Consider the following 17,829-nt stretch of genomic DNA (forward strand, 5'->3'; position numbering starts at 1 on the left):
GATGTTAAGTCACTTCACCAGGTACTCAAAATTAGTAAGGATGGAACTGCAATTTGAAAAGCAGGTCTGTCTAATTCCACATCCTTTATACCAATCCCTTAACAATTATGTAATTATGAAATTTTGCCTCACATTATTGAACGTAGGGCCATCTGTTACACTCCAGCTTTTGGAGGTAGACCTTGGCTCGCAATACATGGGTGAGTAGCACACACCCTTTGAGAGGGTTACCATTCAAGAATACATATTTATCCTATTAAGCTTCCTGTCTACATTACCACTCTCTTGACTTTGGGCTTTCTCTGCATATTTTCAGATGCACAGGTGGTTCTGGGCAGCAGACATGGAGGGCCTTTTCAGCAGTGTCTTCCTCAGGAAGGAAGATGCAGGGCAGCCTGCAACCCTTCTACTTTCCCAAGACACTTGTCTCAGATGGATTTTGAATGGAATCTTGCAGGGAGAAAATTGTAGAAAGGGAACAAGTTATTAATCTTATTAAGACAGTCCAATTGTTTGAACTCAGCTGCTTGACAGCTTATGAATATGCACTGATCAGTTTACAGCCATGTAATCCAATCCACGTAATGTTCTGCATGAAAGAGACGGCTCAGACCTGCTCTGGTGGCAGGCCGGCTGGGAGCTTTCTGGTGAAAGCAGCAAGATGCCCAGGCCAGGGCACTCCAGTGCTTCATCTCTGCTGCGTAGCATGGCTGGCTTCTTCCCACGTTTTGATATTGTGTACATTTAGAGACACGCCCAGATAACACTGCCTTTCTGTCGACTCCACGGCTGCAGAGCTGACTTGTGTTCCACTTTCCACACCAAAGTCTGTGAGGTCACCTGTACAAATGGCTCAGAAGTTCCCTGATGGTGCCTGGTGTCAAGGGGAAAAACTCACTTACTTTGGTAATAATAATAATAATAAAGCAATTATTTACTACTTAGTGCTTATTATATGCCAGCTACTAACTAAGGCAAAATGCATCACTATATTATTCTAGATGAACTTACAACAGCCCTTTGATCTGGGTATTATTATTATCCAGATTTTATGAATAAGGAAACCAAGGCTCGGGTGGTTTAAATTACTTGTTGGAGCCAGAAATCAATCTGTGGCTGATTGACATTTACCTCTTCTCTGAACCACTGTTCTTGCAAGCAATTAACCCATAGCATATGACACTATTTTTTATTGCAGTCACTGATTTAATGCATTTGCCATTTCTTACAAAGACATAAATAGTGCTCTACCTCAGTATGGTAAAGAGAGCAGAGTATTTGGAATCTGTGGACCTGGAATGAATCCTGGGTTTATTATTGGCAAGCCATCTGATCTTGAACAGATTAATTTCCCATAGTCTGGTTTCCCTATCTGTAAGATGGAAATAATATACACATCACCCAGTTCTCTCCCTTTCCCACATCACTTAGCATATTAGTGGCAATGCTGGAATCCACATCTCCTAATTCCCAGTCCTCTATGCTTTCTAGTTGATCAGGGAATCTTTTGATTCTCCAGTTATTATAACATGCTAGGCCAATGCCTTTGGTTCATGTCGAGTCTGATATGTTGGAGAAGTCTTAGGCTTACTGACAGCTAAAAAGCTACTAGTTGTGCACATTTCATTGACCTGCTTTCTCGTGTGTGTGAGCAGTGTTACTTCTTATGTGCTATACAAATAGTTGAAGGTTAATTAGCAGTATAACTCGGTAGTAATGCTGCCAGTCTCCTTCCAACGAGTAATAAAAAAATAAAATAAATAAAAATAATAATAAATAAAAAGCTACTAGTCATGACAAAATGGGAGGAAAACTATAAAACACAAGCCTCGATAAGCAGAGGCTATTTAGCACTGGGGCAAATTCCTCAAGAACTCCTAAAAAAATCCCTACTTTAGCTCAGAGACTATGTTTACTTAAAAATGGAGATAATGGTGTCAGAGGTTTTAAAAAGCTGTCCACTAAACATGCTCAAAATTTAAAATAAAAAGATTTACTTCCTAGGAAGACAGACCTGCTATCTGGCACCTCAATCACCCCCCCCCCCAAAAAAAAACCTTCCAAAGCTTCTCTACCCATTTATTCAATAACTCTCAAGGCACTAACATCATTGACATAAATCTTTAGATGGTGTGGCTAGGAAAATCCTTACTAGGGAAGTGAGTTTTGAGTAAAGACATGGAAGAAGTGAGGAAGCTTGCTCTTTCATTGTTTGGGTAACATCATCTAGGAAGAAGGAAAAGGAAATATTCCAAAGTAAGAGCATGGCTGATTTGTTTGAAGATCAGCCAGCCTGGTGGAGCAGAGTTGGAGAGGGAGATACAGTCAGAGTGGTAATGGTGGGGGAAATAGATCAGGTAGATAGGGTCTTGGAGGTTGTACCAGGAACTTTAGTTTTTACTCTTTGCATTAGACAATCTTGATATCTTTACTAGATCATTCTGGCTCCTTATTGAGAATAGACTAACCAAGGGACAAGGGCAAAAGCAGAGATACCAGTTAGGATGCTAGTTTAATAATCCAGGCAGGAAACAATGAGGCTTGGCCCAGAGTGAGGGCACTGGAAGTGATGAGAATTTGGAATATATACATATCTGTATGCAGTGGTACCCTGGTACTCATCATTGATTCGTACTGGAACTTGTGATGAATACTGAAAATGATGAGTGCCCAATGGTGAAGCATTTTCTTTTGCAGGGCAGCATCGTGACTCACACAAGTTCTAGCAAGTGCAATGAGTCCCAAGCAAACGCCAAGTGCTGAAAGACGTTCCTTGTCAAAATGTGACGAGTACCAGGTTTGATGAGATCTGAAGCCGATAAGTACCGTGGTGCGACTGGATATGTAATCTTAGGGAAAGAGGTGAGTCAACGCCAAAGGGTTTTGCCAAAAAAGTAGAAGGAGGATGGAATGAGGGGGCTGATGTCAAATCCCACAGCTCTGTAGCATGGAAGACACCACCCTTCACAATCGCCTGCTTCTCTCTCACTATTTTTTTGTGTGTTCTGACCCATTTTGAGTTCTCTGAACTCACTGATTCTCCCTCTTGCTTCCAGGCCTCTACACATGGCGTCCCCCCCCAAAAAAAAAGAGGGGGCTTACCCTTAGCATATAATTAGTTGAGTTAAAAAAATAAATGATTGAATGAGTACCTACATAGTTCAGGTAACTGAGGTTTTCCTCTAGGACATCATGGTCCTGGATAGAAGTTTAGGCAAGGCTGAACGAGAAGGCAGTGGGCAAAGAGATCCAAGTCAATCCAGGCGTGTTGATGCCACAATCACTGAAGGAGCTGGGTGGACTAGAGTGCTGTATTCAGAGCCCCCTATTCAGGGCCAAAGTGTTCATCACTCAGCTATTGGGAATACTGGCTGAGTCCCCCACTGGAAATTGTTCCAGCCACAAGGAGCTGTATCACTCAAGGTAATGCTCTCTTTCAGTAAGCAGCCTGTGTGCAATGATAGTCAATGTGAGGATACAAGAACCTGGCTCCCGTGACTGAGTTCGGGACAACTCTGAGGAGCAGAGCTCCCCACAGGATGGCTGAGGCTGATGACCTTGTGGGTGGGCTTTCCCCTCTGCCCCTCATGCCTTCCTCATTTCCTTACAAGAGTGTGTTCTTAATAAACCTCCACACAGCTCTCCATCTCAAAGTCTGTTTCCCTAGAATTCAATTTATTAAGATGGGACATATCCTCCCAAAGGACAGCTCCACTGTGGACTTCAGCAAGTGGATTCCTCTGTGCAACTCAGGGGCTCAGGGAGCCGCGCGGCTGTAAGAGGTGAGACAGCTGTGAGGCTGAGGCCCTGACAAATGGGAAGGTTCATTAGTGAAACTATGCAGCATAATTTCATAGAAGATTATTCTGTCTGGAGGCTAACAGATGGCTCTGCAGCCAAATTCGGGATTCTAATTCAGCAGAGAGATTCTGCTGATGTCACCAGCACTTGAGCTGCGTGTTCCAGTGTGGGCTTTCAAAGGGTTTTGGTTGTCTTTTTTTTTTCCCCCTTCCACAAGCAGCCATAGAGCCTCTAGAGTTAATTCAGCCTTGTAGTCACTCCAAGGCCATCTGTTGTTCAAATTAAAATACATATTTTTAACTTTAACCTTTCAATCTCTAAAGTTTTAAACCTTTGCAATAGAAACAGTCACTTTGCAACAGCTTTACAGCTTCCTGATTCAATGACATCAATGAAAGGGTAATGTCAGTTTTGGGGACGTCAGTAAGAAACGTTGGCAGGGCTGACATCGCTAGAGGGACACAGAGAATTTACCCAGCTATTTTCTGTTCTTGTGTGACATGGTAATATGCTATGCTCTCGTTAGCTGGAGTTAATCAAAACTCCGAATAGATTTCATGAAGTATAATTTAAGAATTCACATGTATTCTGAGACATTAATAAATAAAGAGGGATCTAGAAAAAATACTGCTTAATTTAGGCTCCTGTGTTAGTTACATTAATCTGCTGGCATATTCCAAACTAGAAGCTTGAACAAAATATAATCAAACTGTTAATTTCTTTGTGAATATTTTTTTCTTATTTAAAAAATCATTCATTATTGTGGAAAATATGGAAAATGCAGAAAACCACAAAAATATAATCCTGCTGTCTAGAGATAATTGCTTTTTAACATCTTGGTGTTTTGCATTCATATTTTAAAAGGTAATTTGAATGTAAGGGAGGGTCATTACAACTGGTGAGGTATTGTCCTTGATATTTAGATATGCAGTTGCTAATCTTTAAATAAAGGGGGCGTGTTTTAGAATCTATTTTATCTTATTTCTTCCCACCAAAATTTATGATATTTTTTTGTGCCAGTCCATCCACCTTACCTTTGACAAATACATACATTTGCTAAAACTATTTGAAACTACACAAATTAAAATGGTGTATTACCATTCTCAGTTCAATTGAGTTCAACAATCCTTTATACTTATGATAGGTACTATGTACTCTGCTGGGAAGTACAAAGATGAGGTGGAATAAGGAGATACAAATGTGAAGGCCACACAATTCCTGACTCTAGAAGTTTGTATGTGTTTATTCATGGAACAAATATTTTTACTAAACACCTACTATATGCTAGACATTGTCCTAAGACTGGCAACATAGTCAAGAACAATATGGACAAGGTTTATCCCTTTATGGGACTTATCTTCCATTGAAGTAGAAAAAAAAATGCATAAATATACAATATTATCTCAGATAGTATGTATTAATCATGTTTTTTATTTTCTGTATCTTGTTTTCTTTTTTAAAATTAATTAATTAATTTTTAGTGTAGCATAATTGACATATTTAATACTATATTGGTTTCAGGCATACAATATAATGATTCTATATTTGTATATATAGTTGACCCTCAAACAAGAAGCTTGTGGTCCTGCTGAGGATGAAATATATGAATATATTTATTTATGCTATACCCTGTTCACAAAAGGATCAAAGGCAGTTTATCTAGAAAGAGCAAGCCTAATATATGAAATGACCTTAATACCCAAAAGCAGATCATATAAAATGAATAAGCAAAATGTGGCATATATAGTCAATGACATATATTCAGCCTTAGAAAACAAGGAAGGAAATTCTGCATCAAACGACAGTTCCATTTTTAGTTTTTTGAGGAAACTCCACACTCTTTTGCATTCCCACCAGCAGTGCACTAAGGTTCCCTTTTCTCCACATCCTTGCCAGCACTTGTTGTTGGCTTAGTCAGCGATCCTACTTCTGGGACTATATATTAAGAATCCTGAAACACCAACCAGAAAGACTATATGCTCCCCTATGTTCATAGCAGCAGCATCTATAATAGCCAATGTCTAGAAACAGTCCAAGTGACCATCAGTAGATGAGTGGATAAAAAAGATGTGGCACATTTACACAATAGAATACTATGCAGCTGTAAGAAAGAAGGCACTCTCACCTATTGTGACAGCGTGGATGGATCTGGAGATTATTATGCTCAGTGAAATAAGCCAGTCAGAGAAAGACAAATACCATATGATCTCACTCATATGTGGAATGTTATGAACAAAATAAATTAACAATTTAAATAAAACCAGAGGCATACATACATGAAACAGACTAACAGATCTCAGAGGAGGGGTAGTCAGGGGGATTGGAAGAGATTAGTCAAAGAACATGTATGCATATATGCATAGCCCATGGACACAGACACAATGTGGTGAAGGCCAAGGGGGAGGGTTCTGGGTGGAGGAGGACAAAGGGGGGAAATGGGGGACATCTGTAATACTGTCAACAATATAAAAAAGGAAGAAAAAAGGATTTAAAAAATGGCAATTCTGACACGTGCTTCAACATGGATGAAAATTGAAGACATCCTGAGTGAAATAAGCCAGATGCAAAAGGACACATAACTGTGTGGTTCCACTTCTATGAGGTATATAGTGTAGTCAAATTCATAGGGACAGAGAGTAGAATGGTGGTTGTCAGGGGCCTGGGAGAGGGGGAAATGGGAGGTATTATTTAATGGGCTCTAGAGTTTCAGTTTGTGAAAACAAACAAGTTCTGGAGAAGGGTGGCAGTTATGGTTGAACAACAATGTGAACATTCTCAGTGCCACTGAATTGTATACTTAAAATGGTTAAAATGTTTATGTCATTAAACACAATAAAAGAAAAAGACACTGGACTCTAAAGGCTTACTGTTTTTAAAAACCTCATTAATACTCCTTAAAACATCTATTGCAAGCAGAGATGATCATATTTTGCATATGGTGAGTTAAATAAAATATTTTTTAAAAAATTTTAATGTGTACCACAGATGAAGAATCGTAAAATCAAATACGCTGTACTTTCAGGGGCCAGAAGATAATAGCACAACTGAAGTGACAAGTTGTAATTACGACAGGGAGGGCAGTGTGTTTTTGGCAGCCAACAGACTGTGTGCTTAGCCTGAAGCCACTCAGATTATATTTTTAAGAACCCCTCAACTAAACAAATAAAACATACCTTCACTCTCAATTATCTGGAGGCAACAGTTAGTGACACGGACACAGAATGTTACCGGATTGCTAAGAGGGTGTCACAAATTTGGCTTAAGCTCTGTAGCAACCAATATGAAAAGGGATAATTAGCCATCTACACAGTTCTCAGGGAGGTAAGATAAAAACCAAGCAGGTATTCAGAAGCTACTGATACTGAGGTAGGAAAGGAATTTCTCCTAAGAGTCTCATAGAAAGAAGACTGATAAGTAGTAAACAACCTCCTTAGAGGTTGGAACAAGTCCCACAGGAATGTTCTCATCCCATTTTTTCATTGAGGCCTATTATTTCATAGAACAGTGTCACAAAAACAATTCTACCAGAATCCAGTGGTGCAGTGAAAGGCAAAGTACCCTGGAGTGAAGGGTAGAGATAATGACTGTCATTGGCGTTCAAAAGAGACAGACCTTGCTACTGGATCATTGTTCAGGAAAGGCTTTCTGAAGGTCTTGGGGCAGCAGCTGGAGCTTTAGGAAAGGTAAATTTTAGATTCTTGCCTGGCACATAGGAGGTACTCAGGAAATATTTGTTGAATGAATGAGCAAGTAGAGAGGAAAATATATAGGCATTTCATGGCCAAAGGAGTAGAGAGGGTATTCTGGGAAGCAATCTGGCTGGAAGATGTTAGTTAGGACTAACTAACAAGTGATGGCAAGTGATTTTTAAAAAACCTAAGTTGACCTTGTTTGGCAACAATTGAAATGTGTTGAAGGCATATTGGAGTGTGTTACCTAATTAAAAGAGAGTGAGACAGTAAGGCAGGCTGAAGATGGTCCTCTGGGGTAGACATGAGATACGCTGCCCAGACCCCTTTCAGAGAAGGATGTGCTGCCCTGGATGTTGGCCACATGGTCATTAGACACCCTGTGGCTCTCTGCTACTTCAGGGTTCACCTCAGCTACAGAGATCTGCTTGGCTAAAGAACACACCCTTCCCTGGGCAGTCCAAGTCCAGTGACGGGTCACTGTGGAAGTATAAGGCCAGGCCACCTCAGCCCATGCAGGACAATTCTGATGTGTCATGTATGATACACAGCAATCTGTGGGGTCAGCCAACATTTTGCTAGACCTGCGCTGCAGTTCAGTTTCTCCTTCTACCCAATCCTAACTCCTACCTTTTTTTCCTTGAGTGTTGCTCCCTAATAAATATCCCGCACCCCAAAGTCCATCTCAGAGTCAGATTGCACAGAACCCAGCCTTTAACACCTATGAAGCATGTAGAACAAAAGGCTCAAATGCCACCATCAGGCTCTCCCAGTCTCTCATCTCTCCCCTCTGCATCTTTGCCTCTGTCTCTTCCACTCCAAATATTGGAAACTTGATCATGAAAAAGTTTTCCATAGGTTTCACAACATATATGGGCAGATTGTTATTGTTTAGTTTCTGATTTTTTTTTAAATGTTCTAAATCCCAGGAAAGGATAATGAAGAGTCCACCCCAAGCAAACCAACTCTGACCTGGATGTCAAGGCATTCTAATTGGCATCAAACTTGTTTCTCAGGAATAAGATCATATAGGAACTGACATAGCAGCCCTCGTGGAGCCATAAAACTTTGGAGAGGATTGCTGAGCAAAAAAAACATAACGATATGCTTTCCATGTTAGGGAGTAATAGCAATTGCCTCTGGAAAACTTATTTGGGATATTGAATGTCAGATGTAGGAGATAAGACATCTTTACTAATTTTTCAAACAAACACTTAAAGCAACAGGACTCTTTCAAATGAAACTTAACTTGGGAGCACCAACATAAAAAGTAGATGACACTGGAGCTGCTAATTGGAGAGGAAGTAGGGGCCAAAATCTGGTGTCCTGGTCTAATTCCATTTCCCAGCAACCAATGAGTCACCTCATTTACTCATTCACTCATTTTACAAATATTTACTGGACACTTATTCTAGACACTGAAAAGACAATGGCTGAATAAAAGTAAACACAATCTCTGTTTCTAGAATGCAGTTTGAAATCCATTCTTCTGGGAAATTTTGTGGGACTAAGAAGGCAGAGAATAAGGGATTGAGATAGAAGAGTGGTATAATTAAAGAGTTGCTTCAGAAATATTGACTTAATAGTCTTCTTAGGTGTGGTCAACTTGATTTGGTGATGATTGGCTGTTGAGAAATTGGGAGACTATTGCAATAGTCAGGACATAAAATGTTGGGTCTAGACTAGAGAAGAGTCAGGCAATGAAAAAGAAACATAAATACAAGAAATATAATTAAAACTTGGAGAGTCTTGGTGACAGCCTCATCATGAATCTGGCTAGTGTCTATTAATGCATGAAATTAAAACAGGCCTGCATACATTTATAGATACTAGGTACCATCCCACACACTTTTCCAGTGAATCAAATGTGTGGTATATTCTGATCCCCATTACTGCACTCAGGTATTAATCATTCATGCATTCTTGACAGCTCGTTTCAGTCCCACTCATTCAGCACCCTGACCACTCACACATACATCTCATGGCTCCAAGTACAACACTCTCCCGACTGATAGCAGTCCATGCCATTTCTTATGTCTTCTTTGTGTTCCACTGTAATCAATATCAAATTCTTGAACACTTAGAGTTCAACTAGTATCAATACTCCTTGAGCCAAGGCATTGTTCTCTAGTTCTCAGGGATTTGTTTCTTGTTGAATGAAAAAATGTTTCAGTATTCCTTTTGCATGTTTTAAATTCATATATAGTTCAGTGTGTGATTATATGAGATTACGTCCATTTTTGGCTGCACTTGTGATCACTCAGAGTATTTTGAAGCTTCTTTAGGTTGAAGATACAGAATTGCCTCCATATATATTTACTTTGTAATTCAGATTTTGTAAGAATTTTATGTGATTACCTCAGAAAGGTCCTATCAGTCATCACTTCAATACCCAACCCCACTCACATTTTACAGCTGAAGAAACTGAATCCTACAGAGGTGGAGAGACTGTATCCTGGACTTCTGAATTTCAGTCCTGTTCTTCCTCTACCAGTCTTGATACAAGAAAAGGTAGGGGTACATATATTTTATTTACCCTGGCTGGTTTGGCTCAGTGGATTGAGCATCGGCCTGCGAGCTAAGTGTCGCTGGTTCGATCTTCCAGTCAGGGCACATCAGAGAAGGAAAACTCTGATTCCAAAAAACCTCCGCTGCCTTGCGGCATACCTCTTCAGGGGAAAGGCTAAGGGAGTAAACCCCGACAGAAAATCCGGAGCCGGAGTCCCTAAGGCGGTTTGACGTTGTAGTCAACACCGGCAACTCCTGCGGCGCACCTGAAGCCAAGCTGTATTGACTCCGTCTTTCCCTTGGACCCTTCAGCTGCGAAGAGAGGGGGTGTCTGCTGCATGGGCAACAGCAGACCCTCCATATCACCCTGCCCAGGCTCTGTAGCTTCAGCTTCACTGGAGAGGACACTCCAGCATCATCGCAAGATGTCGATTCAACACGGGAGGAGACAGATACCGTGTCACTCCCGAGTCGGACTGCACAGCCATTCTCGGCGGTGCAGATAGACTCTTAAGAAGCTACACCATCGTCTCTCGAGGCTCTGTAGCTTCAGCTTTACTGGAGAGGACACTCCAGCATCATTGCAAGATGTCGATTCAACACGGGAGGAGACAGATACCGTGTCACTCCCGAGTCGGACTGCACAGCCATTCTCGGCGGTGCAGATAGACTCTTAAGAAGCTACACCATCGTCTCTCGAGATGGACGGCTGCCGACGACATATATTTTATTGCAATCACCATAAAGATTAGAGTAATTATTATTGGCCACTGAAGACCTGGTCACAGGTAACTCTCTGGGAGCAAAGGTTTAAATGTAATTCCTGTTGGAAAGCCATTTTTTGTGTGTATTAGAGTTCTGTGTGCTTGTGCCTATATATCCAGCTAGGTCGCAGGCTACTTGAAGGCAGAGACCATGTACTATATATATGACATTACATCTCACATACTACTTTATTTGGCACAAAGATCCTAGGTCATATTTCACTCATGCTTTTATTCATTTGACACATAGGTATTGAGAACCTATTGTGTACCAGGCACTATTCTAGGTGTTTGGGATAGAGCAATAAGAAGACATATTGTATAAATGGAAAATAAGACATTGGACAAGTAGGATCCAGTAGGAAAGACAATATTAAAAAAATAATAATAAGCATGACGAGTTTATAAAAAGGAAGGGTAAAGTCTGTGGCAACAATTAGCAAGAAAACACCACCCATCTCTCTCATTTCTTCACAAACTCCCTCTTCCCTGGTGTCACCCTGGATCTGTGAGTGAAACTGGCACCAATGACACAAAGCACAGAGACTCCATTACTTCTGTCTCATAGGGTCTCTGCTATCAGTTAACATAAGTTGGTATCTCAGAGCAAGTGTTATTGAGAGAGTGGCTCTCAGAAGGGAACAATGGGGAGTGACAAGCCTGCATTCATTCATTCATTCATTTACTGAGCAAACATTTATTGAGCATTTATTCTGAGCAAGATACTATGAACAACAACAACAAAAGTATGTAGTTATTTCCTTTGTGGGGGAGCACATTTGGTGGGGTATATATATTTCAAACAAAAGATCATACAAATAGATGTAAAATCACAACATCAATAAACCCTACACTGTGCTATAGGAAGTTAACATGCAACCTTGTGACTCCCAAAGCCTGAATTCTGAATGTCTATGTCCATATGTTCCATGAACATCTCTAATCAATTTTTTCACATTCATTCAACATCAATTATTAAAACAATTCTCCTTTTGTGGAACCTGGATTGACCCTCTAAACAATATCATTGTTCTTACCATTGCAATCATACATAAAATTGACTCCATATTTTTTTTCAAGCATTTAAAAACAGCTAGCAAGACTTTTCCCCCTCCCAGCCCTGGAATTTCAAACATTCCATCATGTGACATGCTTGTAAGTTCCCAGCCCATTACTTTCCCTTCTCTTTGGACACACTTTACAGTCTATGGACCACTAACAAGTAGTCACCATGCTTTCTCTCCTTATCTTCCAGTTCATGGAAGGCACTGATAGTTGACCTCCACACAATTTGCCCCTGTGCCCAGATAAAGTCTCATTTTCTATTTCGACACAGCAATCTAGGCAACTATGATCAAATGATGGGTGTTTGTATGAGTGTTGAAATCTTTTGCTGTCATTCTACCCTCCTTCTGAAGATTCTAAATTCCATTATTAATTCTTACTAGTCTACCTATTTTATTATGTGGCATGTTTTTCGTATACAACGTGGAATGGAGAAACCCAGACAAATGGGTTCATAGCCTCCCTCCACTATTTACCACTTTCTAGCTTTATTATCTGAAACTCATTGTAACCATTTGTAAAATGTGGCTAATTAATGCCTACTTTGCAGGATGGTTGTCAGGACAGATGAGACAATGTAGATAGATTTTAAAGACCATTCATACATTTTATAGTCTCTTCTTCCTTTCCCCTGACCTTTTATGGCTTAGAATCGTCTTTCCTTATTTCTAGATTGACCAAAAGACTCCACAGAAAATTGTAATACACTCCTGAAGAACTAAAAAAAGAATTAATAAATGACAACACAGCTCCTGTTCTTGGTTAAGTAACTCAATATTATAAAGATGTCAGTGTTCATTAGTTGAAAATGCTATTTTATAGTTAGATAAGATGACACCAAAGTTCATATGGAGTAATAAGCATGCAAGAATAGCTAAGAAACACTGAAAAAAGAAAAACTATAAGGGAGAATTATCTTTATTGGATGTCAAAACAAATATAAAAGTTCCATAATTAAAACAGTTTGATACTGGTACATGAATAGACAGGATTAGATCCCAAGGCATGGAACCTCAGTAAGTGATAAAGGTCACATCTCACCACTGGTGTAAAGATGGACACTTTTTAATAAATTCTGGCATTTGGATGTAGATAAAAAAACTGGGTAGCCATTGGGAACAAAGTTAAATTTAGATTCATGCTTCATATCATCCATATTAATAAACTCCAAGTGGATTAGAGTTCCAAAGGTAAAAAAAAAAAAAGAAGAAGAAGAAGAAACCATTGGTAAATACTTCTTTAACTCAGTGTAGGGAAAGCCAGCTAAGGATGACTCAAATTCCAAAGGCAATATAAAAACAAGACTGATCAATTTTAATACATAAAAATTAAAGAAAATTTTATATAACAAAAGCACTACAAAGAAAATCAAAAGGCAACTGGAAAACTGGGAGAAGAGATTCACAACATATACAAATCGTTACTATTCCTAATAAACGAAGAACTCATAATAATTGAGACACAAAAGACCAAAAACTAAATAAAATATGGGAAGGCATGATCAGTCAATTTAAAAAAAATGATATTAAAAGTGGACCTCAGGGATATGGGAAAATATTCAAACTCACTAGTAATTAGAAAAACACAAATTAAAACACTGAGATATTATTTCTCACCTATCACGTTGGCGGAACTTTAAGGATATGACAACACTTTCTGTTGGTGATGCTGTGAGGGGAAAGTCAGTTTCATGCACTGCTGATGCAAATGGGAATTTGTACTTCCCTCTGGAAAGAAATTTGGCAATACCTAACAAAACTACATACATACTTACCTTTCAGCCCAGCAATCCCACTTCTAGGAATCTACCCTGAAGGTACATTTCTAGCAAGGTAAAAATACACATAGACAAGGACTTTCTTTGAAGCATTGTTTGCACTTGTAAAATACTGAAAACCACCAAAATACTCATATATATGAGTGGCTGAATAAAGTATAATACATCCTTGCAATGGAATACTATGCAATTTTTTTAAAAAAAGAATGGTAAGACCTCTGAACAAATATGGAGTGATTCCAGGACATACTGTTAAGAGAAAAGTAAAGCCAAAAGAGCATCTCGAAGATGCTATCCTTCATGTAAGGGGCAGGAGATATAAGAAAATATTTACAGGTATCTGTTTCTTTGCACAAAAGAAATTAAGGAAGCATAAATAGAGTGGTTAGCTATAGAGAGTGAGTGGGAAGAGTGGAAAGAAGTAAGAAATGGGAACAGAATAGCTTAGTGATACTCTCTGAAGATATATATATACTTGTATAGTTCTGACTCCTAGAACTATAGTAACATTTCACAAACCTTTCACATTCCCCCCAAATAAACAAATAGTTAACATGAACCAGTGTGTGAGTAAAGTACTGGAATGGAAACACAAACAAATGAACCTTTGAGGAGAAATAGAATTTAGATAATCTGAAAGTATCTGTTCCAAAATGCTTATCAATTACAAAGGGAAAGGTAATGACTTTATAATCAAGAAACTGCTGAGATACCAGCTTAACCAAGTGATCAAGATAAAAATATCAAAAATACCAGCAACAATATGGGTCAACTTCATGAACCCTTTGATACAATGCACTGAGAAATATAAGAGTGGGCAAATGTAGGTTTATGGTCGTGAGCACACAAAACAGTTTATTCTTGTGTTATTGTTTGTTAAATATTGTATTACTTTCCATACAATCAACTGTAAACCTACTTTTTGCCCACCCCTGTATACAAGAGCATTTTTGTAGTATTCTTGCCAAAAATGCGCACATTCCATGTAACCATGAAAAAAAATCATAAAAAAATCCTGAGTTACATTATGCAAAATAACTGACCAGCGTTTACCAAAAGTATCAAGGTCAGAAAAGACAAGGAAAGACTGAAGAACTTTTATAGACTGACAGAGATTAAGTTGAAATAACCACTAAATATAATGTGGGATTGCCCTTAGGATCCTAGTACAAAAAAAGACATTAGTGGGGGAAATGAGGAAATTCAAATAAGGTCTGTGGTTTACCTGCCAGTATTGTACCAATGATAGTATCATGTTCATGATCATTATACTAAGGTTATGTAAGATGGTTCTCTTAAGGGATGCGGGTTGAGGGCTATAGGGGAACTCTGTACTGTTTTCCCAACTATTATGTATGTTTAAACTTGGTTTAAAATAAAGTCTTTTTAAAAAACCCTGCCCCTGCCCAGGGAGGTTGATGGGGCCTTTGGGTCTTAAGGTGTTAGGAATCCCTGGCAGGCCAGGAGTCCCAGTCCTTAAATGTCTGTTGGTTTGTGTGCCTCTGTGCAAAGCACAGAGCTTCAGCCTGGGCCTGCTGCAGCATTGAAGAAAAGGAGCTCCACTGTAGTGGTGAGGATGAAATAACCACTGAGCTCTTGGGCTCCCATTTACCGTTCTGCTTCCTGGCTGACCATGCATAAAAGGAACCTCATAGTCCGCTACTAACTCATAATGAGTGACCATCTGCCCTGAGCAGAAGTCTCATCATAGAAAGGTTTTACTAAGAAAAATGGGAAACACAAGGAATGTTTAGTGTATTCTTTTTTTATTTAGTAAGGAAAAAGTGCATTGCAGCATTGTTTAAAATAGGCGGTGTGTGGGGAAAAAAATTATGTCCAAAATTAGCAGGTTGGTTAATACCTTATGTTAGAGTCATATATCAGAGTGCCAAAGAGAAATTAATAACAATGCTGTAGGCTATTAAATGATATTCCTTATTATGTTCCCCAAAAGTTAAATAAACAGGTTAAAAATAACATGTGGGTGAATATATATAATCTATCTATCCATATACTTAGAGAGACTTTTTTAACTTCAGGGAAATATTTTCTAATATGTTAGTAAGAGTTACCACTACCTGGTGAAATTATCAATAATTTTGCCTTCATTTTTTTTTCCTTTATGCATTTTCTAGCATTTCTACAATGAATATACATCCCTTTCTAATTTGTAAAAATGTTGTTTTAAAAATAAAGCAAGGAGCCCTGGCTGCTGCAGCTTAGGGGATTGAGCATCGGCCTGCGAGCCAAGTGTCGCTGGTTCGATGCCCAGTCAGGGCACATGACTAGGCTGCACGTCAGGTCCCCAGTTGGGGGTGCAAGTGAGAGGCAACCACACAGTGATGTTTCTCTCCCTCTCTTTCTCCTTTCCCCTCTCTCTAAAAATAAAATAAACAAACAAATAAATAAATAAATTACTTTAAAAAAATAAAGCAAGACATGGACAGCAGTGTAGGGATTGACTGTGGGGGGAGGTGGGCAAAGGAGGGCAAAGGGGGAAAAATTGGGACAACTGTAATAGAATAATAATAATAACAAATAAATAAATAAACAAAGCAAAGAGACTTCTGGTTTTAAAATGGTCGGGTAAAGACATCTGTGTCCCTTCTCTTCTCCAAAGGTACCCTGCAACAACACAGAAGGAAAACAGAAATGCGAGCTCCATCTTCAACAAAACTAAGAAACAACTAGAAATCTGGACCAGGATATGTGAGGAAGGGGCTGCTTAATGCAGAGACCACTAGGACACCCACGGGAAATCAATGCCAGGACCCTCTGGAAAGTGCAGAGCTCAGGTAAAAGCTGCAAAGCATGGGATCTCCTAAGAAATGGGAGACCCTGAGGAGAAAAGCCACTGATTCCTTGTTTAAATAATGAGGACGGAACATGCAGGCTTGTAAGAGAAGCTTCTTTGGTCCTCATTTGCCACCTGAGAGAAGTAGGGAAGCTGGGGCTGAACACAGAAACACAAACACGCCCTCTTAACGGGAGGCAGTCTATCCGTGAGATGAAACAAGGTAAGAAAGACCTTGAGTGCCGGCTGCCACCTTTTGTTAGCAGTGAAAAACCAAAGGCAAAAGCTATTCTCTTGCACACCCACATACCCATACTCATTCTCACAGCCCTGTATTGTAAGACGTTGTATTACCAAATCAGTTAAGATTAAGCTTAGTAATGTAACAGGAAAAAAAAAACCTTTAAAATGACAGATGATTTTTTTCTCTCTCATTTAAAGGAAATTCAATAGTAGGATTTGTAAGGCAGCTTCATGGTGGCATCAGGGAACCCTCCAACTTTCTGCTCTGCTTCCCTCTGTACCTGGCTTCCATCTTCAAGGTTACTCATGGTCATTGCATCTGTATTCCAGGCTGCAGAGATAGGGAAGAAGGCCTCACTCCCCTTCCACTTTTAAAGAGCTTAACCAGAATCCACACCAAACCCTTTTGTTTTACATATTGTTAGATGGAATTTAGTTACATGGACATAACCAGTCATAAAGAAAACTGGGAATTTTAGGGTTTTAGCTGGGCACAATGACAACAAATTGAAGCTGGTTCCTGTTACTATAGAAGTAGAAAGACACAGATGTGGGAGAACACAATCAATAATCTCTGGCACAGCTATGAACTGAAGAGAATTCTTGATAGCTCAGAAGTACAACCTCGTTCTGTCTCTGTAAACACCCTGCAAAAATCTAGTCCAGAAAGAACTTATCTCACTCAAAGATATGTAGCAATTTAAAAGGAACCATGCATCTGTGACTCTGTTCCTATTCTTCAGTTTAGCTCTCAGAGGAAAGGGGGTCTGGGGGACTAGATGCAAAAAGGCGACAGGATTAAAAAACATACATGTATACTATATAGACACATAGAAGCATGGTGATAGCCAAAGGGAAGGCAGGTGAGGGTAGCGGGAGGTGGACAAACGGGGATAAATGGGGACAGAAGGAGACTTTGCTGGGTGATGGGTGCAGGATGCAGCATGCAGATGTCAAAAAGGGGACCAGGACACAAACTATAGGGTGGGGCAAAAGAAGGTATATAGTTGCAAGTACATGAATACAGAGTTTATTCTTCTATTCTTGTTTATTAATTATTGTATTATTTTCCATATGAACAACTGCAATCCTACTTTTGCCCTCCTCTACCCTCTGGGTATATAAAAATATTACAAGAAGAAGAAAAGAAATTGAAAAACAATGGCAGATGAAGAACATTCAGAAAAA

The 17,829-nt window shown here is 39.4% G+C and overlaps 1 non-coding gene across 1 annotated transcript; it reads left to right on the top strand.

Annotated features, from left to right (window-relative positions):
• Positions 1-1,614: 1,614 nt before the first annotated feature.
• Positions 1,615-1,742, top strand: LOC150018041 (small nucleolar RNA SNORA19). Its single transcript, XR_016509525.1, has one exon. It is a non-coding gene; the product is annotated as a small nucleolar RNA SNORA19 (small nucleolar RNA).
• The last annotated feature ends 16,087 nt before the right edge of the window (positions 1,743-17,829 follow it).

This window comes from Furipterus horrens, unplaced genomic scaffold, assembly GCF_987537825.1.
Source record: "Furipterus horrens unplaced genomic scaffold, mFurHor1.1.pri manual_scaffold_2, whole genome shotgun sequence".
Classification (NCBI taxonomy): domain Eukaryota; kingdom Metazoa; phylum Chordata; class Mammalia; order Chiroptera; family Furipteridae; genus Furipterus; species Furipterus horrens.